The following is a 17898-nucleotide window of genomic DNA, read 5'->3' as shown; positions in this document are numbered from 1 at the left end:
AGAAAATTAATTGATCCCATAACTTGTTTCATAACTTTTTTTTGCGAATGTAGCTGTATTTTTTTTAGATTTTTTTCCACGGTCCTAAAAAATGACTAACTAAAACCCTTTAAAAAAGGTCAGTTTCCCAATTTTGTACATATATATATATATGTATATATGTGTATCTATATGTATCGTGTATATGTATATATATGTGTATATATGTATATATATGTATCTGTGTGTATATATATGAATATCTGTGTATCTGTGTATATATATATATATATATATATATATATATATATATATATATATATATATATATATGTATATGTATATGTATATGTATATGTATATGTATATGTATATGTATATGTATATGTATATGTATATGTATATGTATATGTATATATATATAAATACAGATACACATATATATGTACACAGATACACACATATACATATATATGTACACATATATACATACATATATATATATATATATATATATATATATATATATATATATATATATATATATATATATATATATATATATATATATATATATATATATATATATATATATATATATATATATATATATATATATATATATATATATATATATATATATATATATATATATATATATATATATATATATATATATATATATATATATATATATATATATATATATATATATATATATATATATATATATATATATATATATATATATATATATATATATATATATATATATATATATATATATATATATATATATATATATATATATATATATATATATACACAGATACACAGATACACATATATGTACACAGATACACATATATATGTACACAGATACACATATATACATATATATGTACACAGATACACATATATACATATATATGTACACAGATACACATATATACATATATATGTACACAGATACACATATATACATATATACATACTATACTATACCAAACTATGAGGCCCACCTTCAATAAATAGACTATATTATTATAATTTTTGTGGATTATAAAATGCAGTAACAGTAATAGTAGTTGTAGTAGTGCTGTTGTTATACGTAAATCCACTAGAGGGAGCTTTACTTCGAGTTGCATAATGCATCAACTAGCTGCAGCTGTGCAAAAAGTGGGGGTTTCTTCCATTGACCAAACAATATTGATCCATGCACATGGATTGTTAGTCACACTGATGGCTTTTGACCAAACTTAGGTCTTTTAGTTGTGTTTTACAGTGTAGAAAATACACTAGATTTGTAAAGGAGCCTGGAAATGATACCATGAAAGGTTTGAGAAACTTGGAACTATATCAGGAAGCCATTATTCTCCTCCAGTGTTGTGCCTTATTCATCAATTGTAAGCTTGCTGAAAGTCAAGAGGTTTCTGGAAAGTCAACAAGTGCACCTCTCAACACACAAGGTAAGATGAAACTCGCTCTCAATCTACATTGAAATTTCAAAAATGATGTCATAATAATGATAATAATGTCATGATAATGTATTGTCATCTGCGAAAATCTCTATGTGAATTGCTAGGTTTCCAACATATCTCCACAATGTTAAAAGATAGCAAAAGAAGGATGAAAAAGTTAAATAGATGCATACTAAACAGCAGAAAAAAAACAATAACCACTAATTAGTTCCAATGGGAACATGATTGTGTTTTAAAAAGAGCTTTTCTTAAAGCTACAGCTCCCAAAATATGACCAATTTTTTGTACAAAAATATACTACGGATTCTTTTTGAATTGCCTCAAACCAACAAAATAATCAAAATAATGAAGATATTTAATAAAACATTTTTTTAAATTGCCTCAAAGCAACAAAATAATCAAAATAACAAGAATATTTAAAAAAACACACACAAATGTCAGCTGATCCAGACTCAAAATCTCTCAAAAATATGCTCAGGAAAACTCATCAGAAATCAATTCCCTTGTCACGTAATATTTATTTTTTAAAATATGCATTTTATTCTTATAGAAGTGAAAGATGTCTCTACATTTCCAACTTTTGGCACATTAAAGTGTTCAGGGTCCTAACTTTCTGAGTGACACTGATCCTCCTTTCCGTTGATCTAGAAAAACATTTGTGTGTGTGTGTGTGTGTGTGCATATTATTGTCAGTTCACCTTGAGAAAGCTGTCACAGAAAAAAAACCCAAAAAACTACTACTATTTTATGACTCATCCATTTTTTTTGGACTATTTCCTAAGCCGCTTTGCCCCCGAAACATTGAGCGACGACACTCATCTGTTGTGAGCGCCGTGTTCGTTAAATTGAAGCCAGCCTGTGAAAAACAGTTCAAAACCACAAACGTGGTGAACTTTTTTAAATTTTATTTTCACGTTATTTCAACCTTTTCTTAAGGTGATGTGTTCAATCTATTTTTTTTGATGATGATCCTTTTTTTTCCAAAATAAGGTTCATCACCTCCATTTTCAACGTTAAATCGACACATGACATGTTTTTAAATTTGAAGAAATGTTTTTATTTTTTTGAACAAAAACATGTTTTATTGGCATTTTAATAGAATTCTGCCAAAATTTATGATTTAAGCTTTTCATACACAAAATACTTTATTTCTTGGGTTAGCTAATGGGAAAACTACGGCCCGCGGGCCATATACGGGCCCGTTAGGCTTTTTAATCGGGCCCGCCGACGTTGTCCAATTTTTTAATTTTTTAAATTTTTTTTACTTATTTTTTACCCCAAGATGGACGCCGTCCCACAGAAGCCAGTGGCAGTAGCTCTGTCCACTCTTATTTGTTTTTTTTTAATGTTTTACAGCCGTTCTATCTTTTTTAAATGACATTTTAATATTTCTTAATACATTCCTTTTTACTTTACTTTGTACTTTATACTTTTGACTTGAATGATGAGTGATGAGTATGTTAATACTTTAGTCCTTTTTTTCCTGTTTATTGTTCATATGTACTGTTAACGGATGCACTTTTTTATATGTATCATATCTTGTGCTGACCCCGCCCATCTGTCAACTTTTTAAAGTCCCAAAAGTTTGCCCACCCCTGGGTTTGCACATTGGCATCACCATTCCGATGTCCAGGGTTCGAATCCAAGTCAGTCCACCTGTGTAGAGTTTACAAAGTCTGCCCTGGCCTGTGTGGGTTTTCTCTGGGTACTCCAATTCCAAAAAAACATGCATGGTAGTTTCATTGGCCACTCGAAATCGCCCCTACGTATGAGTATAAGCGTGTATAGTTAGTTATCCTCTCCTTATGCCCTGCGATTGGCTAACCCAAAGTCAGCTGGGATAGCCTCCAGCACCCCCATCATTTTTTTGGCAAATCTTCATTGTAACTCTAAATCCCTCCCACCTTTGTCAGTAAAAAAAACCGACAGGTCGTAAGAGTTACATCACCAAAACTGTTACCAAACCAAACAACTAAGGCGACCCGTCATTGACACTTGCTTTCATAAGACGCCATGACGAAGGTCTCCCCGTCGTCAGTTCGACACCCGTCGGGCGCCCTTGAGCCAAATGGCGGCATTAGCGCCGTTTCAATACCCCGTGGGTCAAGCTAGGTTGAGGTAAAATAGTATTTCCATTGCTCCAACTCGACCTAGAGCTACCGAGAGAATATATATATATAAATATATACAATAGATCTTCTTCCACTAAGTGCTTTTGAAGTCCCAAATATCTTGTCTGTCGGTGTGATAGCCAACTAAACGATTCCCTTAAAATACTCCTTACTTGTGAGGCTTATCTTAAAAGTACACTGTGTTTACCAGCCATTTTATTTGGCATAGCTGCCAAAATAACAAACTCAATGTGCTTATCGCCTTCAATAAAAGCGCCACAGGGCTCTGACATCAATATTGTTGATTTTGGAAATTTTGTCTACAAGCATAGTTAATATTTTCCCCATCGGATTTATGGACTTGTGTTACCCTCATTTGTTGTCACACTGCAAATTCCTTTGAGTGCAAGTATTAACTGATCTATATTTAACATTAATGTATGGAGATAAATGCTATTTGATATTTTTTTGCCGTTTTTAAAAGGGGTAGCCGCCTTTTTTTCACGGGATTGCCAATTTTAAAAAAAAAAAAAAAAAAAAATTCATTTTTTGTTACCTTAAATTAAAATGCAGCCCATAGTTTTTTACTGTGTTGCCGAAAATGAGTCCTGCAACATTTTTTGGCTCCCATTTCCATTTTTTTATTTATTTATTTATTTATTATACTCATTCATTAATTTGCCCTATTACTTCTTCTCACAAGGTACACACAGGGTGCTGGAGCATATCCCAGCCAATCACAGGGCACAAGGAGACAAACTAACCTCGTGCATAAGGGATAATTTACCTTACAATTAGTTTAGCATGCATGTTTTTGGAATATGGGAAGTAATCGGAGTACCCAAAGAAAACCCACGCAAGCTCGGGAGAAGATGCAAAATCCATAGGAAGGTCATAAGGGATTGAACCCTCGATCTCATAATGTTGAGGCTAAGGCGCTAACCATTCTATGCATTCTATTCCTTTGAATATAAAGTAATCCTATCTATCTTGGTCCAATCTGCTTAACTCATTGGCTGCCATTGATGGCGCTAGACATCCAATCCACTTGAAGAGTGAGTGTGGCAGCCAATGAAAGAACGTTCATTCGCTGTCAACCTTCCACTTGAAGTTCAATTGACATCTACCTGTGATGAACTCATTTAAATTCACAACAGAAAGTCAGCTTTCCTAGCTGGGGGGAATCTGGTTGGAAAATCGACCTCAAAGACACATCACCTAGCATAGACATGTTATTTCTTAGTACTGAAATACATTAGGCAACATCCGGTTTTGGCCTTCAAATGTCAAGATTAATGCTTTGAAAGTTGAGTTCTTAGCCTACTAATAATTCGGATTTTCCATTTTAACACCGCTATTTGTCTCACTATGTACTTATATATGACCACTTATACATGTTGACTACTACTTATTGACTATGTTGACTGCTACATATTGACTATGTTGACTACTACAACATATTAACCATGTCGACTACTACATATTGACCATGTTGACTACTACTTATTGAGCTTGTTGACTACTACTTATTGAGCTTGTTGACTACTACTTATTGACCATGTTGACTACTACTCGTTGGGGATGTTTGACTACTACTCGTTGGGGAGGTTTGACTTCTACTACTCGGGGAGGTTTGACTACTACTACTCGTTGGGGAGGTTTGAGTACTACTACTACTCGTTGGGGAGGTTTGAGTACTACTACTCGTTGGGGAGGTTTGAGTACTACTACTACTCGTTGGGGAGGTTTGGCTACGACTACTACTCGTTGGGGAGGTTTGAGTACTACTACTACTCGTTGGGGAGATTTGAGTACTACTACTACTCGTTGGGGAGATTTGAGTACTACTACTACTACTCGGGGAGGTTTGACTACTACTACTACTCGGGGAGGTTTGACTACTACTCGTTGAGGAGTATTGACTACTACTCGTTGGGTATGTTGACCACTACTTGACTTATTTATTGATTATTGATCTGTTTGTTGTTGTTGTTATTGTGCACTTTATGCTGGGGCTTTAAATTCCATTGTACTTGTATAATGACAATAAAAACATTCAATTCTTCCTTTAAGGGTCACAGATTGCCGGAGCCTATCCCAACTAACTTCGGACATAAGGCGGACAACACCCTAGACTGGTCACCAGTCAATAAAAGGGCATATGTAGAGGCAAAGCGCCAATCGCACTCGCAATCCCACCGCAAACGAGTTGGAAGCAATCCCAGAAAAGTCAGGCAAAAGAGCAAGCAAGCAAGTAAGTACTTCTTTTAAATAGTGCTTGGAGTTAACAATGTACTTTTGTGCTAAGCGGTACAACTTCTAGTATTCCATTCACTGGGGTGCACTTTTGACCGCCCACGTCGACTGCAGTCGGCTTTAAATTATTGCAATTCCTTTTTGCTCTTTACTTAATCTTAGATTTTTTTTTTTTTTTTTTTTTATCCCCACGGTCGTCGAGGCAACAAGGCACCTCGGAAATTTGGGGAGTTAATCATCCTACGCAAAGCTTCCGGCTCAAGTGTAGGAAGGAAAATATATGTTTGCAAATATTTTGGCAAAGGTGATGCCCCCAAAGAGTGTAGATTTTTTTATTTTTTTGAAGCACTTTCATCATTTTTGTAAACATGAGCATCAATAGGTTTTTTTTCTTCGTCTTTTTGAATAGCTCATGCAATTTTTCATATGCATTAGACACTTTGACCTTATGAATTGGTACACAAACAATTGAAAACACCTAAAACTAAATGAAGACTTTAATGGAAGATTTTTTTTCGAAGTCTCAAGTGTTCGTAAACATTCATTAAAACTTCTGTGAATCCAAAACGTCTTCTTTATATATTTATAAATAAGATAATAAATGTGTTGTAAAAAAAAATCAAAGACCCAATTGCCTTAAAACTTCAATAACAACAATATTAATCAACGTCAACAATTGTAATGTAAACTTTTTTTGCATTATTAATATTAGAATTATATTAACAATACTGTAATGACTTTAAATAAAACTACTTAAAATTGATTGTCATTTTAACATGAGATTAAAATAGATAAATCCGATTAATTATTTTTAGCTCATCATTAGTTACCCCTCAGTTTTTTCTAATGTTTTGACAGTGCTATTTTTAACACATTAACTGTCATTGGTGAAAATTGATTGGACAACATTCACCATCAAAGACAGTCTTTAACATCAAAGACAATATCAAGGCTGTTTTTAGTTCAAATGTTAATTATTCTAAAATTAATCCTGAAAAATGATTATATCCAAGGCTTTTACCTACCCTCCCAGTCAAAATGAATTGGACAGCATTCATCCTCAAAGACACATCAAAGACAATATCAAGACTGCTTTTATTTGAAATGTTTATTATTTTAAAATAAATCCATAAAAGTGATTATCTCCAAGGTTTTTACCTGCCCTCCCAGTCAAAATGAATTGGACAACATTCACCCTCAAAGACACATCAAAGACAATATCGAGACAACCTCCATTTTAAATGTCAATTATTCTAAAATGAATCCCGGAATGTGATTGTCTCCAAGGCTTATACAAACTCTCCCAGTCAAAATAAATTGGACAACATTCACCCTCAAAGACATATCAAAGACAATATCAAGACTGCTTTTATTTCAAATGTTAACCACTTTAAAATTAATCCTGAAAAATGATTTTCTCTAAAAATTTTAACTACCCTCCCAAAATGGGATTGGACATTAACCCTCAAAGACAGTCAATAACATCAAAGACAATATCAAGACAACCTCCGTTTCAAATGTCAATTATTCTAAGAAAAATCCTGAAAAGTGATTATCTCCAAGGTTTTTACCTTTGTATTTTTTATTTATTTATTACGTCATTCCCACTTTGAAACGTGATCTGCTTTTAACTTCGCATGCAAGCAAGTTAAAAAAAAAAAAACCTAACAGGTCACCTGTCAGTCTCCAACCATATTTTTCTTCTTCTGGTGTTTGGTGTCAGGGTGTGTTTTTTTTTGTATGGAAGCTGTCAAAGTGAACTCGACATTTGAGTGTGTCTTTCTTAGTAAAAAAAAATACAGGTAGATGGAGGATGATGCAAGAAATACCGCAATATTGTTGCAACATTTATACAAAATGGCCGTATTTCGGATGTCATTCTTCCAAATACCACATAGAGTATAAATAAGATTGACCTCAACTTCAGGAAGAAAAGTTTTCCAGCAAGAAAAAGTCTCAAAATTAATCCCTCGGCATATACATTGGGAAAAAAATAACATACTTTCAAAATCTTTCCTGCACAACGAAAAATATCAAATATAAAAGAAAACGTTCTCATTAAAACAAAACAAAGCACCAAGAGAGACATACAGACCAAAAACCTTTCACACAAAAGTCTCTCACAAACTCTAAAAAAGACAAAAACTTGTGAATGTGAAAGAAAAGAAAAACACAAAAACTGCCACATATCTCAAAAAATTCTCTAAAAAAACATTTGCACACAGATAAAAAATATATTACTCATAAAGCAGAAAATATTTTTTGAAAAACGACATAAACCTGAAGCCTCCCACGCAACAAAACCTTTCACAACCAATAAAAACCCAATATCAAATCTCTCAAATTTCCCCATGAAGGCATTTTGTAACCTGAATATTTTCTATCTAGAGACGTTCATTAGCAGTGCGCCGTAGCATTAATATTGAATTTGTAGTTGTTTATCATATTTTCCATACCATAGTGCGCAATTTCAATGAATGGCTCATCTTAAATCTTTTGGATGTATAAGGTATGTAACTGGATCATAAGTAGTGGCGGTGGTAGTTAATGTGGGGGTAGTAGTATGGAATTTTGTTATTCATCACTACATTGAGCTGTAATAGTAGTAGTAGTAGTAGTAGTGGTAGTAAAAGTAGTTGTAGTAGGTGGTGTTGTAGATGCACTAAATGGAGCTCCAGTAGTGGTGGTGGTAGTAGTACGAGGGGGTTGTGGAATAATCCACTTGATAGGGTGGTGGTAGTGGTAGTAGTAGTAGTAGTAGGGGGTTGTGGAATAATCCACTTGATTAGAGTGGTGGTAGTGGTAGTAGTAGTGATGGCATAGGCAGTGGTAGTAGTGGTGGTGATGGTAGTAGTGATGGTATTGGTAATGGTAGTAGTGGTGGTGGTGGTAGTAGTGATGGTATTGATAGTGCTAGTAGTAGTAGAAGTGGTGGCATAGGCAGTGGTAGTAGTAGTAGTAGTGAAGGCATAGGCAGTGACAGTAGTGGTGGTGGTGGTGGTAGTAGTGATGGTAGTGGTAGTGGTAGAAGTAGTAGGGGGTTGTGTTATAATCCACTTGGAGTAGTAGTGGTAGTGGGGGTAGTAGTAGTAGTAGTAGTAGTAGTAGTAGTAGTAGTAGTAGTAGTAGGCGGTTGTGTTAAAATCCACTTGATGGAGCGGTAGCGGTGGTGGTAGAAGTAGTGGTGGCAGTGGTAGTAGCAGTGGTGGTGGTGGTGGTGTTGCTGGTGGTAGTAGTAGTAGTGGTGGTAGTAGTGGTGGTAGTAGTAGTGGTGGTAGTAATAGTAAGGATTTGTGTCATAGATGCAACTAATGGAACTGTGCTTGAGGGAATTTCATACAATCATTCAACAATGAATCCACATTCATACACGTCACATCCGAGCATAAATTGCAATTGAATCTTTGAGTTGTATGCAAAATGCCGTACTTGATTCAAGGTGGCAGCCCTAATTGGCCGACATAATGGCACTCCAAGGGAAACCTTAATGACAATTTGACCCACCGCAAACATGAATGACAGTGATCCAAATTGGTGGATTCCACAGACATTTCGATTGTGGGACCACACATGCAAACAAAAACTTAATTTCCTTGCGCCACAATATGCGTCTTTGCTGTCATCCAACATGAGGACGGACAGCGGGTCAACGCTAAAAGGTTTATATTGCGCCTTCCCTAAAAATCTCATTTGCATATTCATAGCATCCAATTAGGTACGTGTATACTCCTGTGCCTGAGCTCGTCTCCCAGGCGCCAAATTAGCATACAAAACGAGGTCAAAAGTAATCATGTTTCAAATACAAATTAGAAAATGAGTTTTTAGGAGTGACAAGCAGTTAAGAAGTGATTGGCATCTCTACAATTTGGGGGCAGAAAGTGACTTTTTATGATCTTTTTCCATTGGGTGCAGCTTGGTTTATGTTCCATAAGGCAGTTTTTTAAATTTTATTATTATTTTATCAGAACAATACATCACCAATAGTTTTTTTTATCACCCGATACTTGTTTTTGTGCGTGTGCGGGTGAACTTTGACCTTATTTTTACTCGTTTTCTTCTGGGTGGTATTGTAAATAAGGTGTGTTGACACAAGGTGGGTAATTTTATGGTCTGTATTAATTTAATATTTGACATTTTAATCGGCTAATGCAATGACAATGAATGTACAAGTTGGAACCACTGTACCAGAAGGCAGGGGCGGAACTAATTGAACAGGACCCAGGGGCAATGAATATTAATAGGCCCCCTGAGTTGAGTGGGTGAGGAGGGTCGGTAGACTTATTTTACAACTGTGTTTTTATTAAATGTCATTCAATTCAGTCAATTGGGAATATGAATTCATAGAGTGGAAATGTAGGTATATTTTTTGAAGGAAAAATGGTCAGAACAAAAATAAAAATAATTAGCAAAAAACATGCACTACGATATGTGTCAAAGTGGCGGCCCGGGGGCCAAATTTGGCCCGGCGCATCATTTTGTGTGGCCCGGGAAAAGTCAATCATGAGTAACGACTTTGTGTTTTAGGATAAAATTTAAATGAAGATAGATGTATATTATATTTCTTGATTTTCCCCCTTTTAAATCAATAATTGTCATTTTTTAATCCATGTTTTTAGGTCAAAAATTATTTTGTAAAATCTAAAAAAAATTTATATAAAAAAAGCTAAAATAAACATTGTTTTTGAGCTAAAAAAATGAATATTCAGGGATTTTAATCCAGTTCTTTTAATCCATTTATAAAAAAAATCTTAATATTATATCTAAAATGGTCCGTTTATATGTAGATGTATATTAAGTTTCCTGATTTCCCCCCCTTTTAAATCAATAATTGTCATTTTTTAATAATTTTTTTCTGTTTGTAGTTAAAAAATCATTTTGTAAAATCTAAAAAAATATATATAAAAAAGCTAAAATAAACATTGTTTTTGATCTATTAAAAACTGAATATTCAGGGTTTTTAATCCAGTTCTTTTAATCCATTTATAAAAAAAATCTAAATAATATATCTAAAATAGTCCATGTATATGTAGATGTATATTAAGTTTCCTGATTTTTCCCCCCCTTTTAAATCAATAATTGTCATTTTTTAATCAATTTTTTGTGTTTTTAGTTAAAAAATAATTTTGTAAAATCTAAAAAAATATATATAAAAAAAGCTAAAATAAACATTGTTTTTGATCTATAAAAAACTGAATATTCAGGGTTTTTAATCCAGTTCTTTTAATCCATTTATTTAAAAAAAACAACTAAATATTACATCTAAAATGGTCTGTTTTTTAGGCATTTTCAAACAGACCACACGAGCCTCATGTTTACTATCTCATCTCCATTGTAATACTATGTCTTAGCAAGCAAAGAAAATAACAGTGTTGTGAAAGTGCTTCCTTATCATTCCTATGTTGTCGGGGGCGGTAAAAAAAAAAGATGAGTTTTGTAGAATTAGTGGTCGACATGACAAGAAGCTTTTGTGGCTTTTGTTGCTGTTGTTGTGTTACAATCCACTGGAAGTCAGAATACAATTTAGGGCGGATGAAGTTGAAAGTGTAAAGTGCTGTGTTAAAACGCCTTCCTGCTTTAGTCGCGCTTTACTCGCTGATCCCATTCCCCAAATTTAGATGGAAGCCAGACAGCGACATGAATAATAAGTGATGACAATCAGAGGCTTGGCAGTCTAGCATTGCTTACATTATCCGTGGCTCATTTATTGAATTTCCAACCAATTTTCCAATTTTCATTTTTTTGTTTTTTTAATATCCGACAGTAGTGGTTTTTCGTTTTTGGTTTTCTGTTTTTTCCATATATAAGGCGCACTGGATTATAAGACGCACTGTCTATTTTGGAGAAAATTTAAGACTTTTATGTGCGCTTTATAGTTGTGAAAATACGATAGTTTTTAGTTGGTTAACTTTCTCCCAGTTTTGATTATTTTTAGTTATTTTTGATTAAGTCCTAATTTTATACATTACACTTCCCTATTTTTTTCTGTTTCCCGCTTCTGGGTTCAACTTCTTTCTTAACCGAAAGCAATTCATCCCAAAAATTATCCAAAATTGACCATAGCTGACCCTAAAATGCAAGTGAAAAAAAAGTTAGGTAAAATGAACTGATTACTAATGTCCAATTCACTTAAACTAACTGTGGAAGCTCATTTTTCAGCACCATGGACAGTGCTAAACCTTAAAATGAATTGGACGTTGAGTACTGTCCCTGGCTGCAAATGAGTGAACTTTTTGGCCCATAAATCTGAAAACCGAGTACCGACTTTGCCATTTGGTGTAGATGTTTTGTTAGCAAGAAAGTCGGCCAGTGATGTGACGTGCAAATAGTAGGTTGCCTCAAAAATGGCCTCCCGTGAGAGATGTGTCTTCCTTAATGTTTCTCTGACAAATGGAGGAAAAAAATGACCTTGTCCTGTGCAGTAAAAAAAAAAATGTTATGTGGAAAAACATAAAAAATATTTCAATTTGTTCTCAGTGGAACTCTCGCTTTTGGCCGGATTTGAGTTTATTCTCTACATCTGGCAATGCATGAATATTTCATGAAACGTGATAGAAAAACATGCACCCCGTGTCCTACCTCGTCAGGTAGAGTTTGACAAAAGAGGTTTTTGGGCTGTGATAACAGGAAGTGAAAAAAATTCGTCCAATTAAAAGACACCCTGAAAAATGAGGTTTTAAATCCAGCTAGTAGCAACTTTACTGAATTTAATAATAGGTACTACAAGCCATACTCATTTTATATACAATATAACCCTTATACAAATAAAATTTTATTAAAATATATCGTATTTTATGGACTATAAGTCGCACCTGAATATATTAGTTGCAAGCCAAATAATATACAGTGATGAGAAAAATATTTAAGTTGTCCTGGAGTATGATTGGTGTCTTTTTAGATGGACAATTTTGTAAAAATTTAATCCAAAACCAAGATTTTTTTTTAAAAGTAATATTAATAAAATGGAGAACTATTGGCGTCTGTTAACATAACTTTTTCAGATCATTATAGCCCAAATAAACCCAAAACAACCTTTTCCATAAGTCGTACTTCAGTATTAGTCGCAGATCCAACAAAGTATGAAAAAATGTGCGACTTATAGTACGGAGAATACGACACTTACCGTATTTTCACGACTATAAAGTGCACCCTCAATGAAGACATATTTTCCATATATAAGGCGCACTGGATTATAAGGCTCACTGTATTATAAGGCGCACTGCACTGTATTATAAGGCGAACTATCTATTTTGGAGAAAATTTAAGACTCTTAAGTGCGACTTATAGTCGTGAAAATACAGTAATTGCTATTGACTTCCAGGTATGAAGCACTCACTACTTTACAGTCACCTCTAGAGCCAGCCATTGTTGACGTTTTGGATTTTTTTTGTATAAAATCTTGCAGTGAGGGAGGAGCTATATGATGGAAGATTTTGTAAACTAAGATGGCTGATCTGCATATTTAACAGTATTGTTTCAGTTCAGGTGTTTGTGTTTTTTTAATATCCGACAGAGGTAGTTTTTCATTTTTTGGTTTTCAGTTTTTTCCATATATAAGGCGCACTGGATTATAAGGCGCACTGTCTATTTTGGAGAAAATTTAAGACTTTAAAGTGCGCCTTATAGTCGTGAAAATACGGTACACAAGTTGAATTTTTGCTGGAAAATCAAAGCAAGAAAAACTAAAAAATATAGCCATGATGGATCCAAACTGGAACAAGTTGTTTGCCTCCAAGATTTTGTCCTTGGTAACAAAGTAATTGTGTTTTTTTTTGTTTTTTTTTATCCCAAAGGAAATCTTGTAGCTCTTATCACTGTTTGCGCCACACAAGTTGGAATGAAAAAAAAAATGCATCAACGCATTCCTATTTGTCTCCGTAGTTGTTTCGCATGCCTCATTTGTTCCTCGGGTTTCACACCGGCGGTCACGTTTGACAAGGACTTGCTTCCCTCGCATTCGCCATCAAAGCTTGGGACACTAGATTTCCCGTCGCTGTACGGCAACAGCGCTACCGCCAACCGAGCCTGTTGATGAAAGTTTGAATTATTTCGTTTAATCTCAGTGGGGGGCGGCCGAGTAAAAACATTATTGGTCTGGGGGTTATACATAGTCCAAGGGGGAGTTTTAATCCAAAATGAAACTGATATATTCAAAAAAAGTGCCATGTGGTATCTTGTCCTTGCACTAAAAAGGCCAAAGTCTGCAGAACAAAATGTATCTGACTACTACTATACTTATTCATTTTGACTTCTTATCTAGGTTGACTACTTATATATGTTCTTGACTAGTATTTATGTTCTTGACTTTTTATGTTTTTGACTAATATTTATGTTCTTGACTACTTGTTCATGTTCTTGACTACTTATTCCTCTTCTTGACTAGTGTTCTTGACGAGTATTTATGTTCTTGACTACTTACTCCTCTTCTTGACTACTTACTCCTCTTCTTGACTACTTATTCCTCTTCTTGACGGCTTATTCCTCTTCTTGACGGCTTATTCCTCTTCTTGACGGCTTATTCCTCTTTTTGACGACTTATTCCTCTTCTTGACGACTTATTCCTCTTCTTGACGACATATTCCTCTTCTTGACGACATATTCCTCTTCTTGACGACTAATTCCGCTTCTTGACGACTTATTCCACTTCTTGACGACTTATTCCACTTCTTGACGACTTATTCCACTCCTTGACGACTTATTCCACTTCTTGACGACTTATTCCTCTTCTTGACGACTTTTTCTTGACGACTTATTCCTCTTCTTGACGACTTATTCCTCTTGACTACTTATTCCTCTTCTTGACTACTTATTCCTCTTCTTGACTACTTATTTTTGTTCTTGACTACTTATTCACGTTCTTGACTACTTATTCTTGTTCTTGACGACTCATTCACGTTATTGACTATGTATTCCTGTTGTTGACTACTTATTCCTGTTGCTAACTATTTATTCCTGTTGCTGACTACATATGTTGGCTACTTAATCATGCTGTGGACTTCTTATTTCTTGATAATTTATTTGTGCACTTCATGGTGAAGCTTTAAGTCTCAATATACTTCCATATTGACCAAAAAAAAAGCATTACATTTTATACTTTGGATCATCTTCATGTACAGTTCCGAAACACAAATTTTTAACCCTTGAAATCTCTGACCAAGTCTCATTTTCAAAGCAGCACCACCACAACAAAACACAAGCAACAGAAGCACATAGTGTGGATGCGAGGTCGCCATGGCAACCACATCCAAATTATCCAATTTATTGCAAGCAAATGATTTCCAAGATACTATATTAAGGTCAAATTACAAAGTCGGGCAGGAAAGGACAGGAGGACAGAAGTATGCAGTCAAGTACACAATGGCTGCTTTGACCTAGCGTTTCATAATACTTTTTTTTTTAATTACTTCTTTTTCCATGGTTATTTCATCATCATCATCATCCCAAGGACGTACAAACATGTGGATCTTTGAAAGGAGGTGATTTTCAGCATGATTACGTCCGCCTGTGCTTGACATTGTTTTCGTGGTAACTGACAAATCCAGATCAAATTTCTACTGCGGAGTGAGAAAAAAAATATGGCAGGCTTTATTACAGTGTACACAGCATCAAAAAGTACTGGTGGCATTTTTTTTAAACTCAAAAGAACATGATTGAGAGTGAGAAAACTAAAAAATAGATAAAAAATCATATGATTATAATTTTTAAGAGAATATGTCATCACTAGTTTGTATAGTTTTATGGCTGTTTTTGAGAAAAGCATCTTTTTTTACTTTTTGAGTGGATAATATGTTGCAAATTTATTTAAAATGTCATTTTTTCCCATATTTAATCAATTTTAAATCCACTTTCAGTAAATATATGTTGTTTTTTCAACTTATAATTTGCCTTTTTGATAAAAAGTAAAGTAATTGTTAGTGTCCTATTAAGGAAAATGCAAATAATTGTTTTTTTTTGGTAGTAATACAGCAATTGTTTAATACCGTATTTTATGGACTATAAGTTGCAATGTTTAAATCAGGGGTGGGCAAACTTTTGGGCCCGGGGGGCACCATATTGACTTAAAAAATTTGACAGATGGTCCGGGTCAGCACAATGCATATGATACATATAAAAAAGTGCATCCGTTAACAGTACATATGAAACATAAACAGAAAAAAAGGACTCAAGTATTAACATACTCATCACTCATCATTAAAGTAAAAGGTATAAAGTAGAAAGTCAAGTAAAAAGGAATATATTAAGAAATATTAAAATGCCATTTAAAAAAAAGACAGAAGGGCTGTAAAACACAAAAAAAAACAAATAAGAGTGGACAGATCTACTACCACTGGCTTCCACGTGACGGCGCCATCTTGGGGAATAAAAAAAAACAAAAAAAAACGATGTAGACAATGTCAGCGGACCGGATTAAATAGCCTAGTGGGCCCGTATGTGGCCCGTGGACCGCAGTTTGCCCATGTCTGGTCTAAATAATACACTATAAAAAGTAAAAAAATGTATAACCATTATTTTTATTTTTTATTTTATCAGAAACCAAAAACAAAATATGTTAAAATAAAGATAAAAATGTTAAAACATAATATAAGACAACTATAATTTAAAAAATGAATGAAAAAATATATCAATTCTTTATGTCCAAAATGACTGATTTTACAAAGTGCCACCACACCTTTGTCACCATGGTGTAGTGGTTCACTTTCCTGACTACACACTAGCAATACTAGGCTCCAGCACCCCCACGGTCTGTGACAAGATTAGGGCAAACAAGTATCCTTCTTCCGGTCTATTGAACAACAACAACAACATCAACAACAACATCAACAACATCATCAACAACAACATAAACAACAACATAAACAACAACATCATCAACAACAACAACAACATCAACAACATCATCAACAACAACATAAACAACAACATAAACAACATCATCATCATCAACAACAACAACAACAACAAACACAGTCAAATGCTACAAAAGAGTTTGGTTTTGAGACATTTTCTCCATTTTCACAGCACGTTATCTCCAAACAAGAGGTCACTTGTGCTCTTTGTGTTCCGCCACAAATGGTTTTCAACGGGACAATTATGGCGCCGTCACCTGGCGTTTTTTATCCCGAGGCGAGAAAGATGCCACCACGGCCTTGTAATTTCCTTTTTGGAATGGCTTTGACTATCACCTGGTGACTCTCTCCCAGCGTTTGCCCAAACGATGTCATTCCCGGCAGCTGGCAATTTGTTTTCTATTTGCAAGTCCACCTGCGTTTTCGCCACGGGTCATCTTCGCCGCCATCTATTTTTCCCTCTGTTAACCTTTTAAGAAATGTTTCGAAATTGACTTGGACATATTTATCCCCTCTTCCTTGTCCTTTTTACCTAAAATGGAGGTTTGAATCCAGAGATATTCCGTGTATAAGTATTTTGATTAGTGTGAAGTCCCATGTGTGTTTTTTTACTTGTTGAGGGAGAACATTTTCACTTCTGAGTGCTTGTTTCGCAGCCTTTTCTGAGTGTGTTTGCACATTTGCAGGCCAGGAAGAGAAAAATAGAGTAAATGGGGTCAGTGGTAGAAGTACATCACACATCACTGAGAAGAAAACTTGTCAACAGCTTTTGAAAATACACAAAAAATACTGTATATTCATTTTGAATGGAATTGAATGCTTTTATTGTCATGAATCTGATTTAAATCCTTACCACAAAGTGCACCATAACAACAAACAAAACAGACATACATAGTCAGAAAATAAGTATTAAATACACAATTAAAACCATAAATAAGTATGAAAAAAAATAGGGAAGTGTATAAATGAAAACATAAAATATACAGATAAATAATCAATAAATAACTAGTCAACATATATACTAAGTACTGGTAGGTAATGTAGTTTTTCTAAACTGCTTTTCCTCACAAAGGTTCGCTGAGGGTGCTGGAGCCTATCCAAGCTGACTTCAGGCCAGAGGCGGAGGGACAAAATAAATCGGTGGCTAGCCAATCAGAGGGCAGAAGTAGACAAAAGGTAATTATTGATGCTCATATTTATATTTAGGAGGAATTTTGCATCAAATTA

At 34.4% G+C, this 17898-nt stretch overlaps 1 long non-coding RNA gene across 1 annotated transcript; it reads left to right on the top strand.

The window, feature by feature from the left end:
- The first annotated feature begins 1189 nt into the window (after positions 1-1189).
- Positions 1190-17457, top strand: LOC144196892 (uncharacterized). The gene is made up of 3 exons (XR_013326405.1): positions 1190-1448; positions 5645-5825; positions 16844-17457. It is a non-coding gene; the product is annotated as an uncharacterized LOC144196892 (long non-coding RNA).
- Positions 17458-17898: the final 441 nt, after the last annotated feature.

The sequence above is a fragment of the Stigmatopora nigra genome, chromosome 5 (genome assembly GCF_051989575.1).
Source record: "Stigmatopora nigra isolate UIUO_SnigA chromosome 5, RoL_Snig_1.1, whole genome shotgun sequence".
NCBI lineage: Eukaryota > Metazoa > Chordata > Actinopteri > Syngnathiformes > Syngnathidae > Stigmatopora > Stigmatopora nigra.
This window is presented reverse-complemented; position numbering and strand designations above follow the sequence as displayed.